Raw genomic sequence first — 17,348 nt, 5'->3', positions numbered from 1 at the left:
TCCTTCCTTGTCCACCTATATATCCATATGAGGTTGGGTTTTTTCACATACTTAAGCCAAACAGTTGATTGAATGCCAAATCAGGTTGCAAATATGTGAAATAATGCCATTCATTCCATAATATTTTTAGTTTTGAAAATATCACTTCAGACTGCAGTGTTTAGTGAAGATTCTGCTAGGGATGCCCACATCCCATATTGGAATGCTTGGGTTTCATTTCTGGCACCACTCTCGATTTCAGCTTCTTCCTAATGCATAACCAGTAAGGCAAGAGGTGATGGCTCAGGTAGTTGCCACCCATAGGGGAGACCCAAATCGGGTCCTGACTCAAAATCTCTTCCTGTTACAGGCATTTGGTGAGTGAACCAATGAATGTAGCATCTCTCTCTCTATTTTCCTGCCTTTTAGATAGATGAACAAAAACTAAAGACAGTGTGGAAATTCCTCAGAAAACTAAAAATAGATCTACCACATGACCCAGTCATCCCATTCCTGGGAATATAACCAACGGAAATGAAATCAACCTATGAAAGTGTTGCCTGTTTATAGCAGCTGAATTCACAATAGCTAAGCTGTGGAATCAGCCTAGATATCCATCAACTGATGACTGGATAAAGAAAATGTGGTATCAGTGTATCAAAGAGATACCTGCATCACTGCATCACCATATTTGTAGCCATAATGTTACTTACTGAATTTGAATTTGTTACTTACTGAATTAGAACTTTCAGAAATTAAGGGCCTGGCACTGTGGAAAAGTGGGTTAAGCTGCCACTTGCAATGTTCCACATCTGATCCATCTCCTTGCTAATGCACTTGGGAAGGCAGCAGATGGTTCAAAGTGCTTGGGCCCCTGCACCCACCTGAGAGACCCAGAAGAAGCTCCTGACTCCTGGCTTCAGACTGGCCCAGCTCCAGCTGCTGCAGCCATTTGGGGAGTGAACCAGTAGGTGGAAGATCTCTCTCTCTCTCTCTCTCTCTCTCTCTAACACACACACACACATACACACACACACTCTCTCTGTGTGTGTTTATGTCTCCCTCTAACTCATCCTTTCAAATTAATAATAAATGAATATTTAAGAAATAAAATTGAGCAAAAATGAGAGAATTATAGTTAAAGGGGCATCTGAAAAAAAGAGGTTATTATGAATTCTCATCCGTTGATAAGCTGTGTAGATGGCCATGGAAAAAGGATCGCTAGTTTTTCCTTTTTTTTTTTTTTACTAAGCTCACAGAATATGATGACAATGATTTTATTTCATATATATTTCTTTGAATTTTAAATGTGGGCTTCAGTTACAGCAAAAATCACATGGCCAGAACTATTTAGAGTTAGAAGTGATTCAACTTGTTTAAGTCTGAAATTGAGGAGCTGAGAGGTTAAGTGGTTTCTTATGATAACAGAGATAGTTTGTGGACAACTAGGAACTAGTATCCCAGACATGCTCTTTTCCCTTTTAGCCACATTATTCTATCTTTTCTAAAATGTTTACTGGGAAGGAGACACGAATATTACATGTAATCCTCTCCTTTCCTAGGGTGAAAACATGAAATTAAAACCCATTCAAGATGACATCATGTCTCTGAGTGGTTCAGAATAATTCTTTGATGTACTTATTGATCTCAGAAGTTGTTTCCCAAAACAATAACAAGGAAAGAGGCAAAAATAAGTATTGTCTTATGTATGGGGATAATTGAGGGAAGAATGGTAGGACAGGAGTCACATTCCTAAAAAAGGACATCAACACATGCCCAGTAAACCAGCTAGCAGTAACACTATATGTGTTTGCAACTTGAGAACCAGTTCAAATTATGACTCTCAGAAAGTGCCTTAGCATCTCTAAGTTTCAGTCTTCTTATGTGTAAAAATAAAGCTAAATAGACATACCTACCCCCAAAAGACTATTACAAGGGTGAGAGGTGACAAATGCAAAACATTTAACTCACTTCCCAGGATAGAGTAAGCATTCAATTAAAGGTGAGTATTATCACTAGTGTGAATTAATTTTATTGTGATCACCTTTAGTATCCAAAGGTAACTGTGTATACATATAAAGATATCTCTGCAGATCACCAACCCTGGTATTACACAATCGTCTGCACAAAGTATTGCAAGGGATCTTGGACAGAGGGAATACTGACAAATGTATGAGTATTCAATGGTGTGGTATCACTAGCAAACAGATGAAAACTCATAAATCAACCTTTTGACTTTTATATGAAAAGAGAAATGATAAATTATATAAGAAGTAATAGGAAAGCAGCAAATAATCTTCATGATTCTTACTGTAATAATACATCATCACATTTTATTTTCTTTTTGCTTTGTAGTATAGCTATTTTCATTTGCGCCATTGGATACAGACACACAGACAAATCTGATTATGGCTTGGGGAAGCTGAATGATGGAGTGGGATTTTAGAAACTAGAATTTCCTGCTCAATTCCTGGACTTCAAGACCTGCATGGAAGACTTGCTTTGGTGAGCATTTACTCTAATAAAACCAATGAAGAGGCTTCAAGACAACACATTTATGGTGTCAGTTGGATAACTAGGAAAATCTTCTAGTCACCTGTTGTTTCAAGGCCCATTAATGTTCTAACATTTATTGAGTGCCTATGAAGTGTCCAGACACTGTGCTAGGCACTGGGGAATGATAAAACTCAGCCAGCCCTTTTCCTTAAAGCCATACCTTAACTTACTCATTTACAAATAGGTGTGTGTTGCCTGCTCTGTGCTTTCTGCCGGATGTGTAATTGTGAACAAGATGGATAAAGGTTCAGCCCTCAAGGATGTTCCAGTCTAATGAAGAGACAGATTTAGTCCAACAAGTGTCCTCTTGAAGACAGTGGCACATATCATGAGTAACAAGTGCTTTGGTGTCCTCAGAGAATGTAAGAGGGGGTCCTTAGGTTATCTGAGACGCTTCCCCAAGGAACTTACCTTGCATTTAAGATCTTAAAGCTTAGTGCTAATTAGATAAAAGAAAGAAAGGGAATCATTCCATAAAGCAGGACAGCATGCACAAAGCCCCTGTAACAGAATGAATCCCTGCAGATCTGGGGAACTGAAGAAAAGGTCAGTATGGTTGGAATGCAGTGATCAAGAAAGAACATGCTGTTACCTTACATGGGAGAGGCACAAGCAGGGTCACGCAGGCCCTTCCAGGCCATAGGAAACAGTTTAAATTTTGCTTTCCAAGTGCAGGGAGAAGACATTCAAGAGTCTCAGGCAGCAAAGTAGCATGATCTCGTTCTTCACTTTAGAAATACATGGTTATGAATCATGGAGAGAGAATGATTTTATTGTGGGCAAAAGTGATGTTAAATAGGAAGCTATTCTTTTAGTTCCATTTAAAAATGATTATGACTTGGATTTTCATGGTAGCAATGGAGGAGGAGAGTGAGATGGATTTGTTGCATCTCTGATACATCTTTGTTTACTAAATTCTCTTGTGAATGGATTCTGCTTTGTGGATTCTATACAATAAGCATTCATTCTGACAGTTAACATGCTTAAAAAGGTAACCATGCATGTTGTGTTATAAGACTAGTAGCTGTAAACTTATTATAGATGCTCTGATCCCACTAATAATTTAATAGAAAAGTCTAGGTGCCGGCTCTATGATGTAGAGGGTTAAGCTGCCACCTCCAGTGCTGGCAATCCAGATTGGCACCAGTTGGAGTCCTGGCTGTTCTACTTCTGATACAGCTTCCTGCTAATGTTCCTGGGAAAGCAGCAGAGGATGGCCGAAGTGCTTGGGCCCCTGACCCATGGGAGAGACCTGGATGGAGTTCCAGGCTGCTGGCTTCAGCCTGGCTCAGCCCTGGCCTCCATGGCCATTTGGGAGTGAACCAGCACATGGAAGACTGACTCTCTCTCTCTTTCTCTCTTTGTAACTCTCCTTTCAAATAAATAAATCAATAAATACATATTTAAAAAAGGAAATAGAAAGGTTAAAAATCCAAAATGGTAAAATCAGAGCCGATACCCATTGATTCCAGAGGTAGTCAAGAGAAAACAATTTAATCCTATTGTTTCTGTTTTCTAGTTTTCTAGTTTTTTTTTTTTTTTAAGATGAAAAAGCTTGAGAACCAGAGACGCTAATTGACTTGCCAAAGATCACAGGACTACATAGTTGGCTGAGGCAGTTCAGTTAGCAGAGAGCCAAAATTTCATGTCTTGAATCCAATGTTTAGTCTAATACACCATGATGTATTTGAACAATCTACATTGCTCTCTTTGTGCTACTGGAAAACAAACAAAAATGAATCAATAGTGAACTGAGCCAGTGATACTCAGATTTATTTAGATTTTCGTTACCTGGGACAAAAATCATGCAAAGGAGAACAGTAAAACTTTACATCTTTAAAATGTTGCAAAAACTGACTGTACACATGAGTGAAGTAGCTTCCTTAAACTATGCTTTATAACTTCTTAACATTGTAATTTTTTTCAGTAAAATAAATGGATGGTATGCATTAACATGTTCCAATATTGTAGTTTATATTGAAACATAAAATATAGACACAAAACAAATTCTAGAGTAATTGATAAACTAAAAAGGAAAAAATAAGAGTCAGGCACATAAAATTGAACTAGGAATGAGGTTAAAGATTTATTTATTTGAAAGTCAGATTTACCAAAAAGAGGGAGAGACAGAGAGATCTTCCATCCACTGGTTACTACCCAGATGACCACAAAGACCAGGGCTAGACCAGGCTGAAGTCGAGAGCCTAGAATTCCATCTGGGTCTTCCATGTGGATGGCATTTGGGCTATTTTTGCTTTCCCAGGCGATTAGTAGGGAGCTGGATTGGAAGTGCAATAGCCAGGACTTGAACTGGCACCCATACGGGATGCTAGCATCACAGAGTTTACTTTCTACACCACAATGCCAGCCCCTAGGAATGAGGTTAATAAGAATAGTAATTCAGAGTCCTAAAACACTGGCGATGGATGGACCACAATTTAGACTCTAAGCTTTCTAAGTATTTTCTCAAATAAAGAAAACTTGATCAGCTGCATCAGTGGTTCTCAATTCTGTCTGTGCATTAGAATCACATGGTGAGACCTACAGTGTTGATTTTCCATGCCCAGATTAGGCAGAATGTATCAAAGACTTTAGGGATTGGGCTCAGTATTAGTATTTTTAAAAATCTCCCTCATGTAATGCTGCTGTGTAGTCAGTGTCACAAAGCCACTGAGGAACTGATTCACAGTGCTCCAGCACCATTCACTTGCAATAAAACAAAATAATTGAACAGAATCTAATGTTCCCTGGAGAAATATCACTGTTGCTAATAGTAAGAGAAGGGAAAAATAGCTGGTTAACCTCCTCTTAAAAAGGGCATTTTGTAATGTTAAAAAGAAAAACCAAATAAAACAAGTCTTTACCAAAAAATTCAATTTCCATAAATATCTTTTTCTTCACTGAGTTTTTGATAAATGCTGGTTGGTAGCTATTCCAAACTACCAAGTAAGCAGATCTAAATAGAAATTTGGCATTGGCATTATATTGTGAAATTTTTGCAGCCAGAAAGACATGTGCCTTTCAAGAAAGCCCATCATCAGGATTTAGCCTTAATTGTTGTGTTTTTCCCCTTGAGTGGTGATGGATTTACTCTAGGCCACCCACCTTCAGGTCCTGATATGGCTGCTGATACATGTTTTGCAAGAAAAACAGCTCATCTTGGAGAGTGTTTGTAATCTGTGAATCAAAGGAAAACTAACTATACATAATATCAAATGGTATGGGTTTTGAAGTCAGAAAAACCAAGACTCAAATCCTAACTCTTCACTTATAACTGGTTAACCTTAGGCAACTCAATTACTCTGATCCTTTTTTTCTTCCCTCTCAAATGCTGACAATAGTATTACTTACCCCATATATTGTTGTAAGAATCAAATGGGATGATATACATTATTACATTCTATTATGGTCCTGACATACAATTGCTCATTAATACCCTGTATTAATTGAATAAAAGGAAAAAACACATAATCATCTCAATAGACTCAAATGACAAAATCCAAATTCTTTCATGGCACATTCAACAAAATATGAGTTAGAAGAGAAATTACTTAATCTGGTAAAGGCAGGGTACAAAAACACCACAGGTAGCATCACACTTTAAAAGAAGATTTATTAATTTTTATCTGAAAGCCAGTTGAGACACACACACACACACACACACAGAGAAAGAGAGAGAGAGAGAGAGAGAGAGAGAGAGAGAAAGGGAAGTGGAGAGGGAGAGGGAGAGGGAGAGGGGGAGGGGGAGGAGGAGGAGGAGGAGGAGGGGGAGGTGGGAGGGAGAGGGAGGAAGTAGAGATATCTTCCACCCACTGGTTCACTCCCCAAATGGCTGCAATGGCCAGGGCCATGGCAAGTGGAAGCCAGTAACAAAGAACTCCATCTGGGTCTCCCATGAGGGTGGCAGGGCCCCAAGCACTTGGACCACCTTCTGCTGCCTTTCCAGGTGCATTAGCAGGAAGCTGAATTGGAAGCAGAGTGGCCAGGACTCAAACTGCCGCTCTGATGGGATGTTGGTGTTAGATTACATTTTCACTCTATTGATTGCTTCCTTTGATGTAACTTACTCACTTGCATTTTGAAAAAGTTTCTTGAATAGATGAGAAAGGGGTGCAGTTACAGTTAGAGAACTGGGTATTGCATGTGAGATAATATTGCTTATCTGTTGTGTACTCTAGAAGTGAGTGTGGCACCCACTGATTTAGAGTGTTCGGTCATGGCAATTACCACTGTAAGTCCACCCACGTGCTCTAACTTACTATTCTGCTTCTGATTAGAAGAACTTATAGAAAAAAAAGTTCACTGTTTCCTCTTGCTCCTTTTGGCACTAATTCATTAACTGACAATTTCTTGATCTCTGATCTTGGTTGGCAATAGTCTTTACTCCTCATCTGCTTCCTGACCCTCTTACCTCTCATTTTTGTCCAGGTTTGTTTATAGCCCATTCTTCCAGCTCTGTATCTACTTCATCACGCCATGGATTTTGATGGAAAATACAATCATTGTCTCCTTTATGTTTTCTTCAGAAACTAGCTCTCTCTCCTGAACCTGTCACTCACAAATCTCTGTTTTCTCTTTGTTAATCTTTTTTGCAATAGTAAGTTCTATATGCAGACCTCCTATTAGGTAAATAACTACTTCACTGTATTCATTGTAAAATCACCTTGTTTCAGTTACAAAAGTGTTCCCCAGATCTAGTTTTAATATGTCCAGTGACCTCAAGTCACCCTTTTCTCCCTGTTTACATTAACTTCACACTACTAGTACTGAAATTCTATTCTGTTGTTACTGATGCCACTGATATTGTGGGTTGCAAAGGATCACAAATGTAAATTCTTTCTGTGCCGCCAAAGTTGTTCTATCCAAAGAATGAATGGATCAGTGTATCTGTATCAGTATGAGTTAATCACAACACTTCTTTCTCCATTAGGACATATTTGGAAAAACATAAGGACATGAAATGCTGAAGGGGAAAAGGGCCCTAAAAATAGATGTATATCACTAAAAGACAGGGTTGCCTGCATCACAATTTTTCTAAAGGCTGGCCCAGTTGAGATAATCTAAGGTCTGTGGTAGCTCTTCAAGCCTGATGAGCACAATTTTAGGCTTATTGGCCTTGGTATTACCTTCACCTCCCAGGTTGATCACAGTATAGGAGAACTCCAGCCATTTGCATCTAACTTTTAATGTTTTCTTCTAAACTATTTTGGATCTACTTCATTCAGAGCTTGTAAGAGAATTTTACAATTTCATTGTGATGACTATATTCAGAATTCTTGCAATAATTCCCTTAGTTGAAAGCTTGGACTCCTACTTTATTTACAAGTTGATCCTAGATGCTGACTTTATCATGAAAATAAAGAGAGATCTAGTTATTCCAAATAGATAAGTAGTGTAAAGAGGGGGATGCTGGGAGAGGGAGTGGGAGATGGGAGGGTTGCAGGTGGGAGGGAGGTTATGGGGTGGGGGAAACCACTGTAATCCAAAAGCTGTACTTTGGAAATTTATATTTATTAAATAAAAGTTTAAAAAAGGAGATGCTGTGTCACCTTACTTAACAACAAATAGGCTTGAAAGATGCTATAAAGTGGCCCGTGCTGTGGGTTAAAACCCTGGCCTGTAGCACCGGCATCCCATATGGGCGCCAGTTCAAGTCCCAGCTGCTCCACTTCTCATCCAGTTCTCTGCTATGGCCTGAGAAAGCAGTGGAAGATGGCCCAAGTCCTTGGGCCCCTGCACCCGTGTGGGAGACCTGGAAGAGGTTCCTGGCTTCTGGCTTCGATCAGCTCAGCTCTGGCCATTGTGGTTGTTTGGGGAGTGAACCAGCAGATGGAAGACCTCTCTCTCTGTCTCTTAGTCTCTTTGTAACTCTGTCTTACAAATAAATAAAATAAATCTTCAAAAAAAGAAAAAATGCTGTAGTGCATGAAAAGTGGGTGTCTACTGCTTAGGACCTTAGTAATTGGTAGTCATGAAAACAGAGTACAAAGGCCGGCGCCGCGGCTCACTAGGCTAATCCTCCGCCTAGCGGCGCCGGCACACCGGGTTCTAGTCCTGGTTGGGGCGCCGGATTCTGTCCTGGTTGCCCCTCTTCCAGGCCAGCTCTCTGCTGTGGCCAGGGAGTGCAGTGGAGGATGGCCCAAGTGCTTGGGCCCTGCACCTGCATGGGAGACCAGGAGAAGCACCTGGCTCCTGCCATCTGATCAGCGCAGTGCGCCGGCCGCAGCGCGCCGGCCGCGGTGGCCATTGGAGGGTGAACCAATGGCAAAGGAAGACCTTTCTCTCTGTCTCTCTCTCTCACTGTCCACTCTGCCTGTCAAAAAAAAATAATAAAAAAAAAGAAAAAAAAAACAGAGTACAAAATTCAAGTACCCAGTAAATATGTGAAAATATGCTCTACCAAGTGCTTATCAAATTAATGAAAATTAAAACTTCAATAAGATGTTATTTGTACTTCATCAGAATTGTAAAAATTTAAAGCAATTATCTGATAATGCCAAAAGCTGGTACAGGAAATATGGTTGGGAATGTAAGTTGGTCTAGGCACTTTGGAGAGTAATTAGGTAAGTAGCAACCAATGACATTCAAATCACATATAATCTACCCTGAGCAAGCATAAGTATTTATTGTATTATATGAATATCTAAGTATACTTCTGAAAGAATTACTCACTCATGAGCTCTAAATGGCATGTATAGTAATGTTAGAATGTATAATAATTCAAACATATTTATTAAATGCCTGCTATATGCTTGACATTGTTTTAGATCCTGAGATTACATCATTGAACAATGCAGTCAAAAATCCTAATTCATATGGAATTTACATTCAAATAGAGTGAAGCACTTTTTGTAATGCTGGCACATTGAAATTACCTAAATGATCATCAGTATGAAAGAAATGTTTCTTCAAATAATATAGTATCACAAAAAAGCTAAGACATCATAGAACTAGATTTTTAGGGCTGACATTATGGTGCGGTGGATTAAGCCACATCCTGTAATGCAAGCATCTCATATTGGAGCACTAATTTGTGTCCCAGATGTTCTGCTTCTGATCCAGTTCCCTGTTAAGGCTCTTGGAGGGCCATGGAAGATGACCTAAGTGCTTGCGCCACTGCCGGTCATGTGGGAGACCTGGACAGATTTCCAGGCTATTGACTTTGGCCTGGCCCAGCCCTGGCCACTTGGTTATTTGGGCTGTGAACCAGTGGATAGAAGATGTCTCTCTCTCTCTCTCTCTCTCTCTCTCTCTCTCTCTCTCTCCCCTTGACTCCCCCTCTCTCCCTCCCTCCATCCCTCTCTCCTCTTCCCTGGTGCTCTGCCTTTCAAATCAATCAATCAATCAATCAATCAATGTTTTAAAAAGGGACTAGATTTTTGTCATTAATTTTGGTGAGAAAAGCAAGGTACAGAATGATATAAAATGTAGCATTACCAGAGGCAGATGCGTGTGTTCCCAGAGTCGTCCTGCTTGGATGAGATGATGCTAGGGCCTGCTCTTCCCTGCCGCGGAGGCCCCTTGGCTCTCTGGTTTTCTGCCACCCGTGTGAAACCTTACCTTCTGGTCGGGTAGATTTCCATTCTCTACTCCCGTGATCATTGTTTTGAAATCATTTTGGTAAAATACCGAGAGCAATTCAACATACTGATTGAATTTGCTTTTCTCCACTGTGCACTTAAAATGACATTGATTTGTTCATTTCTATTCCAAGTCTCATTTTCATGGCAAGTTGGGCTAATGACCTTTGCACTCAAGGAAGGTTTGTTTACCAGTTTGATAGCCATATATCTGGCAGATCTTAGCAAATAGAAGCTCCTCCTTTCTTCCCTTCCCTCCTCGTTCTTGCAGTGGCTCATGTATTGCAAGATTTTCTGGCTTTTCTTTAAGCTTTGATACTACTGCATCTTGGGAGAAGAACAAAGCTGATAGGCATAGTAGGCTTGCCAGTGGCGCAGTCACTACCATTTGCTTTGGTTCTAAGAGTTGGGAAAACTCTGAGAACTTAAGGGAACCAAACTCAGGAATCCCATAGTTGGTTGCGTTGTGCCATTGGTTGAGGGGCTGGATATAGGACCTGTCTGCAGCTGAGTGAGCTAGTTGTATTTGGGTTTGAATTTTTGTCACATACTGAAATGTAAGTCAGCCTAAATAATCAAAACACTTTATTTTATTTTTCTTTTTTTAATAGGAACTTTCTGAAGAAAAAGTGGTGTGTAAAACATTTGATATTTAAGACAATAAAGTTTTCATCATAAAAAAATAAAATGTAGCATTAATATTAGTGCTTCAAACAAAAACATGCTATATACTTTGTAAATACAGTGTATACATGTAAATGTATTATAATAAGAAAGGAATAGAGTTCTCCAGGTAAAAAAGAGAAAGTTAATTTACTAAAGCTAGTCAATGGCAAATAAATGCTGAATGCGTGATATGCAATTTCCTCCTTCCCTTCTTTCTTGCCTTCTTTTTTTTCTCTCGGAAGTATCAGCACAGCATAGCAGACCCATTTTTTTCATGATGACATTAATACTTGTCTGTATTCTGTATCAACTCAACTGTCTGGAGTCACTTGCAATGTCAGTGCCTGCTGTCACAAATAAAATTGCCACCAGACCTTCTAAATTCATGACCATGGATAAAAATTATATCATCCCTTTTTTCCTCTCCACTTTGCAATAACTCTTCTATTTTTCAGCCACAATTATATTTATCCAATCATGATTACCTCAGAGACAATTCTGAGTTTATACCAAGGAATCAAATGAGGAGATTTTGCATGTGAATTACTGGAAATATGAAATTCTTTATAAAATTTGTATGCTGATGTACATATATTATTTATAATTTAACAGTGCCAATGATGTTAAATGTTCTAATTACACAGATTTGTGGAATTTATCCACTTTTATATATAACGATGTTCATTATAATTCAACATGGAATGAGGGAGGAACACAGAGAGAATAAGAATAAGGGAAGCTTTTTCAATGCACCAAGCACTAACCACTTGTGTTTTTACTTAATAAGCATCAGGTATAGACAATATGTGTGTCTACATTATAGGTTTGTGAAATTGAGTTAGCATTTGTAGCTTGAGGAGGACAGTGAGTCATAGAGACTAGTTTTTGTTCTCTACTGGGGTAGTATATGGGTGGTGAGGGACATTAGTGGCACATGTTAGGTACTCATACAGAGTTCTCCCTAACAACTATTGAAGGTGATGATTGCTTGCAAATACTTTTTTGGGTGAAAGGCTTTCAAATGATAAAAGGAAAAAATCTTCATCTTCATCATTAACAAGGGCAAATTTGACTAGAAATCAAGTTGCATTCAAGATGGACTCTAAATAAACCATAAATTTTGAGGAGGGGTTTGTTTTTAAAGGCCCACATTCCATTAGAGCTACATGAGCAACAGGTAAGTCTCTTTGGTGTGAGTCCAAAAATACTTAGGAAAGAAAGGAAATTGGCATGCTGGGTCCATAAAAATCAAAGGGAATGCTCCCATAAGCCACATGAAAAAAATCTGTCTCCTCACATTGAAGTCACACTTGGGCCTTCTCAATCACTGTTGCAAAATGGAGACCCTATGAGTTAGCTTCGCTAGCTGGAGGCTCAGAATACTCACTGATGTATTCCAAGCTGAGTTTAGAATGGGGGCACTAAGACCAACAGAGGAATTGAAAGCAAGTAGGAGGTAACATGCTGTTAATAGCACAGAGTTTAACACAAGCCAGTGTAGAATGTGGCAAAATGGGCCACCTCACAATGGGAGTCTGCGTTTTAACTATTGCTAGTAATGGGATGAATTCAACTTGAAAATGTTCACATTGGTATGCACTTGCACGTGCTGTCAGTCCTTTAAATGTGAAGATGTTATGCCAGTGTGTTTGAGTTGCCCTGACAGGTGGTGATTATTCAAGCAAGAAATCCCTTTATGCCATAGAGCGATCTAATTTATAGAAAAGTGTTTCGTGTGTATGAAGACCTTTTCGGTGACTGAGATCTAGTTATCTTACCTCTAAAAGATAGACCAAGCCTATTAGGTTTCCTCTTGTCTCTTGGTGTCTGCAGGAGTCTGTGTGTTGCAGCTTGGGGTCAATTTGCTTCGGTCTTGTTCTGACCCATGTAACCAGCTAAGGTGGTGAAAAACATCTTAATGAACTTGGCAAATCTGTGTGCTGCTGGCTTGGGGATAAGAAAATCTTACCCCAAACATCTTACAAGCACTAGAATGCTACAGCTATCTTTTAAACTGTAGCCTCTGACCCCCACTGTGAGAAAGGAACAATCTTATTTATAACCAGCCGTCCTGACTGCGCTGGGAAGCGTTGCCAGCATTACTTGATACCTGCCTTTGATTGGCTGGATAAATCAAAAGCAACAGAAAAATTCTTGTCCTCTTAGAAGTAATATACCCAAACATCATACTGACATAAATGGGTCAGTGGCTATATAGTAGTCATGTATAGACAGACAAATTTTAAGTTACTCAAGTTCCATAACTGGATACATGTCTGAAAGTCAAATAATTAAACACTGTTAATTATTAATTACAAAATTTTTATTTTTATCTACTTGAAAGGCAGAGTGATAGAGAGAGAGAGAGAGAGAGAGAGAGAGAGAGAGAGTGTCCCGGCTGCTCCACGTCTGATCCAGCTCCCTGCTAATACTCCTGGGAAAGCAATGGAAGATGCCCCAAGTTCCTTGAGCCCCAACACCCACATGGGAGACCCAGAGGATTCTCCTGGCTCCTGGCTTTGGCCTGGCCCAGCCCCATTCGTTGTGGCCATTTGGGAAGTGAACCAGGAGATGGAATATCTATCTATGTCTTCCCATCTCTCTGTAAGCTCTGCCTTTCAAATAAATAAATAAACTTTTTTTAAACAGGTGCTTTTATTATCCCCATCTTAGGGAAACAGGCTCAGAGAGGTTACATAAGTTTCCCAGAGTCATTCCATGGTAGAATTGGATTCAGGTCCTGAGTCTTCAGTGTCAATGCTGTAAGGTTTAAAAACTACTGTACTCATTGTATGCTTTTCCTCTTGTATAGTCCATTAGAGGTGTAATTAAAAACAGAAATGTAGTCAGGATGGACCTTGCCTAATTGTCCTGTTTCTTCCTTCTCTTCTCACCAAAGAGAGTTCAAATGCTGGCCAAGAAGATTTCATTACTGGGAAGAGGCCTGTCCCCACTAAAGATCTATTTCCATGTTTAATTAAAGTAGAATAAGACCCTTTTTGACGCGTTTCAGAACATAGAATGGAAATTTATACTATTACTTGCTTGTAATGGAAATATGTTCTTTGCTTAATAACTTCAGAATGAAACACATTATTGATGCAATATGGACCAGAAATGTGGCCAAACACTCAGCTGGAAGGAAAAACAAAATGAAAACAGTGACCCAAACGAGCAAATTAGTCTACAATTAGTAAAAACATAATTTGGCAAATCCAAGGAACACTTCTAACCCCTTTCCCAAGCAAATTAAAATACACATATGTAGCTGATTAAAAATTTGATAGCTAAATTCTAACAAAAATATCATTATCACTTGTACAAGGGTACTTCCAAAAGTTAGTGGAAAAATGGAACTAAATGTAAGTTTATTCTGGTGCAAAAAGAATTTAAAATCTGTGCATAGTATTTTTTCTTTGTAATATGTATTTTCCATCAAGCTTTGAAGACACTTCATATATTGACAGGTACTAGAATTGTGCTACAATTTGGTAATATACGATTGAGACAATTGGTCATTCCAGAATTATGTGAATACACCTAATAGAATTCTAGTTTATAAAGTCTTTTCAAGTTTTCCTCCAAACCTTAGAATCAAAACTTTGTACAAAAGGAACAATAAAATGTATAAAATGTCACTTGCTGGATCTTTCACAAAGTGAGATTCAGAAAAATCATTTTGTTTGGTTTTCATTTGTTTTTTTTGTACTTAAAGGTCAAGGGTTGAGTTCACCATTTGCCTTAGTTATAGCATGCCATCAGCACTAGTCCCTAAAAGGCCCTGCTCTCTATCCTCTCTCCCTCCCTCCCTTCCTCCCTTCCTCTCTCTCTCTCTCTCATCTCTTATCTCTCATTTATCTATTTATTCCATTTTTTATCCGCGGTCCTTATTTATCTTCTCCCCCTATCAGAGGCAATCAAAAGCATGTACCATTTCATTTTTTCTTGCAAAATGCCTATCATTATTTTATGACCACGCATTTTCAGTTTACATAAATGGCAGTGTGTTGTGAAGACTTCATTTGACAGTCATTCTCTAATTTCTCACTGAAGATATATATACACACACACACAAATAGAAAAATATACAGATAACTTGAATGTACATATGCATATTCAAAACAAAAAATAAAAAAATTCTTCTGTACCATCTCTCTCAGTTAGCTTTACTGACTCTTCTAGTGGAATGGCCCCATTAATTAAGAATTATGGAAACTGAAGTATTGTTTGATCAAAATACTTATTTTTAAAAAATGCAGTGGGCACGGGCATTGTGGTGCAGCAGGTTAAGCTGCCACTTGAGACACCCACATTCCATATCAGAGTTCAGGTTCCAGCCTCAGATCCTCCACTTCTGATCCAACTCTCTGCTAATGCACCTGGGAGGCAGTGGATTGCTCAAGTATTGTCTCTGCCATCGATGTGGGAGACTCATATGGAGTTCGTTGTTCCTGGGTTCTGCCTGGCCAAACCCTAGCTATTGTGGCTATTTGGGGAATGAACCAGCAGATTGAAGATATCTTTCTCTCCTTTCTGTGTCACTCTGCCTTTCAAATAAATCTTCAATAAAGAAAGAAAAATGTAGTGCTACTTTTCATAATAGATCCTTTTTATATCTTGCAAACAAAAACTTTGTTGACCAAAGACATTAACACTTTGCTAGTTAATTAATCTTAATAAACCCTGGGCAAAGTATAGGTTTCTTGCATTTGTGGGTTTTAATTGTATTGTGATGTCCATGTTTGCATAGCTACCAGATTACCCAAACTTGTCTCAGCCTGTTTTGAATGAACAACACTGAAACACTTTGCAAAAGGTATATAATGGAGTATACTTTATGAGGATGAACTGGACAAATTGATATATACTTTTGACATGTTAGGAAACATGAATTCCAGTCTTAGTTCAACTTCAAACTTGCTATGTGACCCTGGCCTAAGCCCTAATATATAAAATGAAGAGAGTTGAACTAGGTAAACTCTAAGGTCCCTTGCAGCACTGTTATCCAAGAAATATGATTTGTGGTTTTGGTTCAAAGAATATTCTGTTTCGGGCCCGCGCCGTGGCTCACTTGGCTGATCCTCTGCCTGCGGCACCGGCACCCTGGGTTCTAGTCCCGGTCGGGGCGCTGGATTCTGTCCCGGTTGTTCTTCTTCCAGTCCAGTCTCTGCTGTGGCCCGGGAAGGCAGTGGAGGATGGCCCAAGTGCTTGGGCCCTGCACCTGCATGGGAGACCAGGAGGAAGCATCTGGCTCCTGGCTTTGGATCGGCGCAGTGCGCCTGCCATAGCGGCCATTTGTGGGATGAACCAACGGAAAAGGAAGACCTTTCTCTCTGTCTCTCTCTCTCACTGTCTAACTCTGCCTGTCAAAAAAAAATATTCTTTCTTCTTTTCCCTGCCCAATTATACCAGGAAAGCAGGAAAGCCTGGTAAAAATGAAAGTTTAGGATACTTTTATTTTTTCCATGAGGTTTGGAAGATGAGCAACTTGGGCTAAGGACTAAGTAGCATTGATACCTTTGAGAATGCATGCCGGAAAGCTAGTGGTGGCTATGGACAAAAATAAAACTTGCTTTAGGAAAACCTGTTGTTAATTGTTCATAGTGCTAAGAAACAAAGGTTTGTACTGTTCAAAGGATAATAAAAATGATCCTGGAAGAGAAACTGCATTTACTAGGCAGGGCTAATGGTTTTTCAAAATATTATGTTTGAACAGTTTTTTCTATGGAAAAAAACTTGAAAACGCTTTCTCTGTGTCTGTGCTTAAGTCAAATAGGTATTCAGTTGAATGAATATGCTTGGTGTCTGTTGTAGAAAATATTCAAATGGCCCAAATCCGATGCAGTGACATATTTGAAGACTGTTATTAAATGTGTAGCTGAATTTTCTGCACGGATATTGCAACATCCTCGGCCTAATTCTCAAATGTCTATTGGGACTGGAGGGGGTTGGGAGATCATTGATCCAAGTCTGAGACTGGCTCTGAGTCAGGAAATGAGCTGCAAATGCGTCATCATCCTGGCAGGAGAAGGCCTGTTGCAAGGCAGGATTTAGCATCACCCCAGTACAACCTTAGCGGGGTGCTTTTCAAGGCCAGAAACTGCCTTTTCCAATTCCATCTCCAGACGCCTGCAGCCCTCCAGTGCTTCACTCAGCTCCACCTAATCTCCTGAAGCCCTGGGTTCCTGAGAACCTCTGTTGTAGTACAGTGTCCTGCATACCGTCTTGTTGCCTGGGGCCAAAAGCTGTGCTATTGGGAATCTAAGTCTTAGACCAGGGTCAGATTTTGGCTGTAGCAATGACTGCACATGTGGCCCTGGGAAAGAAAAGATCTAAAATTATAATTTTGATGGAAGATATCACTGAGGCCCAGGGAGATTAAATAATCTACTCATGTTTGAAAAGTTAATCAGGAGCAGAGTCAGGATCAGCAAGCAAGTCCCTTCTGTGACCCCTAATTAAGTGTTCCTTGGATAGGAGTGGGGTATTCTTTTATTGGGAATGTGCAACTATAGGTCTCTGACAAACAGTTAGCAAAAGTTACCCTGGTATAATATGATGCTAAAA

At 39.5% G+C, this 17,348-nt stretch overlaps 1 protein-coding gene across 1 annotated transcript in view; it reads left to right on the top strand.

Annotated features, from left to right (window-relative positions):
* Positions 1-17,348, top strand: part of SLC6A14 (solute carrier family 6 member 14) — a 156,043-nt gene that overhangs the window by 13,858 nt on the left and 124,837 nt on the right. The window contains exon 2 of the mRNA XM_089324660.1: positions 2,335-2,484. The gene's annotated coding sequence lies outside the window, so the exon portion shown is untranslated. The remainder of the gene's footprint in view (positions 1-2,334; positions 2,485-17,348) is intronic.

The sequence above is a fragment of the Oryctolagus cuniculus genome, chromosome X (genome assembly GCF_051225735.1).
Source record: "Oryctolagus cuniculus isolate XC-2025 breed Fujian yellow rabbit chromosome X, ASM5122573v1, whole genome shotgun sequence".
Taxonomy (NCBI): domain Eukaryota; kingdom Metazoa; phylum Chordata; class Mammalia; order Lagomorpha; family Leporidae; genus Oryctolagus; species Oryctolagus cuniculus.
This window is presented reverse-complemented; position numbering and strand designations above follow the sequence as displayed.